This window comes from Panthera leo, chromosome B3 (genome assembly GCF_018350215.1).
Source record: "Panthera leo isolate Ple1 chromosome B3, P.leo_Ple1_pat1.1, whole genome shotgun sequence".
Lineage (NCBI taxonomy): Eukaryota > Metazoa > Chordata > Mammalia > Carnivora > Felidae > Panthera > Panthera leo.
This window is the reverse complement of record NC_056684.1, coordinates 131,974,222-131,978,364: the sequence shown is the minus strand read 5'-3', so window position 1 is coordinate 131,978,364 and position 4,143 is coordinate 131,974,222. Positions and strand designations below refer to the sequence as shown.

General features: G+C 47.0%; 1 long non-coding RNA gene across 1 annotated transcript; it reads right to left on the bottom strand.

The window, feature by feature from the left end:
* Window positions 1-1,866: 1,866 nt before the first annotated feature.
* Window positions 1,867-3,203, bottom strand: LOC122221411. Its single transcript, XR_006203205.1, has 3 exons — window positions 3,121-3,203; window positions 2,485-2,702; window positions 1,867-2,362 (listed from the first exon to the last, which is right to left on the bottom strand). It is a non-coding gene; the product is annotated as an uncharacterized LOC122221411 (long non-coding RNA).
* Window positions 3,204-4,143: the final 940 nt, after the last annotated feature.

The window sequence follows — 4,143 nt, the reverse complement described above, 5'->3', positions numbered from 1 at the left end:
AGCTGAAATCCTCTAGTCTCCTGCAATACAGTGGTCATGCTTGGACCAGACTACTTTCTTATGCTTCTTCATTCATTGTGTCTTTCCGTATTTCCTTTCCCCTTTCCAAGTGCCTCACTTTTTAATGAAAATCAGAAATTTGATTTGGTTCAATAAATATTTACTCTAGGAAATGTAAAAGTAAATAGGATTTAGTCCCTGCTCTGGAGGAACCACCATGGGGGTGCTGGAGAAGGGAGTCCGGGACTACATTTCATCAAAGTTTTTCTTGGATTGTGAAAGGAGGCTCAACATAGTGATGGCCAAGGAGTTCACCCAAAAGGAAAGGCCAGGGACATAGGGACCCAAATGCTTTGGAAAGAAAGGTCACGATGCAGAGGAGGGAGCTTCCAGCCCTTCCTACATGTGACCCCGTTCTGCCTCACCTGCCTCCATTTCTGGTATCTGACCCCTAAGGGCTGGCAGGGGAGAGCTGGTTGTGCATCAGGCTGAGCATCGGCTGCCTTGCTGGGTCTTTCCTAGTCTCAGATTGGCGCAGAAGGCAGAAGGTTAGGGATGGTAGACTGGGGGAGCTGTTGGTGGTCAGCAGGATCCTTTCAGTGTGCAGTGACTGGTGATGGGTTAGGCCTCCCCATCCTGGGGAATATGGGGCCTTGACTTAGGGACACCTGCTGAGAAGACTGGAATAGTGAATGCAGAGCTTTCATTGGGAGGTTGGCCTTGGGCCAACACTGTGGGTCCTTTCCTGCTTTGGCGGAACTTTTGGCCCCAAGTATATATCCCTCCCAGGGAGATGCACGTTCACTTACTAGAAAGCAAAACTTCCTGACTCATAAAGGCACCTGAACAGGGACTTCGAGCCCCAGTGGGAAACCAGTCCTGATATTCTCAGATGTCCCTTCCAACCCTGAGACTCTGTGCCCCTTTCCCTCAAAATGCTACCTTGGAAGCCAGTGCACCACTCAGACTGTTAGACAAAAAGACTCCGTTTATGGCATGTGTCACCAAGGCTGCCTGGCCTCCAATCCCAGTGTCTCCATTTACCATCTACGTGACCTTGGGCAAATTAATAAATCTCTCTGCCTACTACTGCTTATCACCTAGGGCTGTTGTGGGGATAAAATGAGCTAATGTGTGCTCAGTAATTACGTGTTGAGTGTTGCATGAATATGTCTGTTCTTCCCTCTAGACCATGATTCATCTTTGTGTCTTTAACAGCCAATATAGACTGCACCAGAACTTTTGGCTACAAATATTTCCTCTTTCAAGAGAAAGACATAAGTAATAAACTATATGGATGTGTGGGATGTGGAAATAAAAGGAAACTTTCAGTGAAATAGCAAAGTCAGTAGAACTTCCGCTAATCTCCCGTATCTTCTCGGACAGCAAGCAGTTCTGTGCAGATTATCACAATTTGTAGGATGTGCAGGAGCCTCGTTCAGCAACACAGACTTCAGGACAGGGCCTTGTGCCAACACTTTCGAGAGTAGGGCTTGTAGGGTGTAGTTTAAAAATGTGAACTTATTTGGGGCGTCTGGGTGGCTCAGTCGGTTGAGCACCGGCTTCGGCTCAGGTCACGATCTCGCGGTTCATGGGTTCAAGCCCTGCGTCAGGCTCTGTGCTGACGGCTCGGAACCTGGAGCCTGCTTCGGATTCTGTGTCTCCCTCTCTCTGCCCCTCCCCTGCTCATTCTCTGTCTCTCTAAAATAAATAAACATTAAATTTACAAAAAAAAGTGAACTTATTTATAGGTGTGCATGTAATAAATACGATAAAATAAGATAACAAAAACATCATAAAAAATTCAAACACATTATGTATGTATTTATTATACTTTATACCATATACATTTATCATATTCTCTATAATAGAATATAATAAAAAGATCTGCCACATTGTAGTTTTCCCACATAACAACTGATGTTCATAAATATTCTCACCATGAGTGGAGCTTTTGCAAGAGGTGTGGGTGATTAAAGGGGGTGTCTGACAAATGAGGGTTGGTCCCCAAGCTCCGCCCCATCAGCCGTGAATCAGAAATTGATGGAACCATTTCTAACCTGTAGAGCAGTGGCAGCCAACCTCAGCCACACATGGGATCACCTGGGGAGTTTTTAAAAATACTGCTGTGCAGGTGATTTGAAGGTCCTGTCAAGGTTGAGAACCACTGGTCCAGGACAGGTGTTGGTCATCACTGACGGTAAGTGAGGAAGGGGGCCCTTTCTTGAAAAGGGGCCAGCGGACGCCCATCTCTGTATGTTGTCTGCGTCCTTAGGGTCCTTCGCAGAGAGGGCCTGGTCACAAGATTTCGAACTGTGAGGCCCACGGTTGCCACATCATCTGCTTATAGGGCCTCCTGTGGCTAGTGCAAAAGGGATGGCAGAAATGGAAACGGTTATTGTCTCAAAGAGCCGAGAATCTAGGGAGAGGTCTGAAATGTGGAAAAGCTGACTCGAGGAAATCAACATTTAAAGATCTGGTCACCTCTCTTTTTAGAAGTGTTCTTTCAGACACTCTCAAAACGTGATTCTGCGCCGTGATCTGGCTGGCTCTCCTCAGGGAGCTTCTTTTCCAAAATCACTGCCGTGGAGAAGCCTGGGAAGGAACTAGAAGTGAAGTGTCTCAGAGCCAATGCAGGGCACCGTGTGGGGAGGCATGGTCGTCGGGCTGTGGTTCTCTGCTTTGGTCATGAAGGATACTTGCTGGGAAAAGGAGGAAAAAAGACCCTGCAGACAATTTGCCGGGGGCACGAGAAACGAGAGGCATGGAGGTTACAGGTCCTGATCCCAGCATGGCGGATGTCCAGGGACAAGGTGTCGGAGGACCTTGGGACATCGCGTGATGTGTCTGGCTTTCACGTCCTCCTCTGAAAAACGGGGAAGGGGTCTGAAACAGAAGACACTCAAGGCTCCCTGTAGCTCAGATATTCTGGAAGATGATGAGTTTGAAAAGTAAGTTGCTGACTGGCTCTGTGAGGGAGAAGAAAAACCTCTACTGAGAGAATAGCGTTCAGAATTATGTTCAGGTTTTGAGAAGAATAGCAAAAGGAACCGTTGGGTGACAAAGGAACCGTTAAGGAGACAAAGGGGTCTCAGGGCAGAAATGAACCTGAGCACTCACTCAGTTTCTCCTCTGACCTGGATACCGCCATGCAGATTGTGAGGCAGAAAATGGCAGGGGTACCAGCTTCTTCCCAGTTTCATGGGGACTTGCTGTTACCATGGTGATGGCTAGGGAGTGTGATGCATGGCTTTGTGCTGAGACCACCTCCTTCTTTGTTCTCATCCCAACTGTAGGTACTACCTCTGGGGCTGTAAGAAAGAGCCCAAGTAGGGGATTTCTGTGCTTATTTGACTCACCTCAGGAGCAAATCTCTTTCTCTCCTGTTATTGCTTCTATCCTCCGGGTATTAAGTTTCCTGATTAGAAGTTCTGAGGCACTTGGGTCCTATTTCTTGAAGGCAGCAGAGAACAAAATCTGAGCTATAAAACCCACTAAATGAGGAGAGAATAAAGTTTGGCCTGTCCCTTTGTTCTGTCTCTGACAATACTACCAAGAGGTACTTTATGGGAAGGACCCAGCAGCTGCCTTTGGTGAAGTCTATTTCTAAAGGTTAGGGATATGAACCTCTTCGACGTGCCTCTTAATAACTCATTCTGGCTCCATCATTTATGTGAGCTCCTCTAAGTCCTTCTGGAACTTATTTATCCCTTCAGCCTTTATTGGATTCCAAATGATAGAGGCAACCCCCGAGCCTGGCGGTTGAGGCATGCCCTCATCCATCACCTGCGGACTCCAGTTGTGAAGTAATGTTCTCTGTAGAAAGTTCTCTGCTGGGGTTCTTTCCTTGGATCTGCCTCTAAAATGCTGTGACCCTGAGCAAAGTCCTTCAGGGTCTCCTATTCCAGAAAACAAAAGTAGGAACATCTGACAGCCCCTAGTTCATGGGGTGGTCGTATTTTGAGGGCGAGAACTGTGCCCTATTCATCGTTGTATCCCCAGAGCCCAACATGGTCCCTGGCACATTGCAAGAATTCAGTAAACATCTGTCAAAAGGAATAGGTAAAAGGAAACAGCATTAGTGGTGATACTTCTGTACCAGTTGAGTCTCTTGGTGGCAAATGACAGAAAACAGAAACTAGC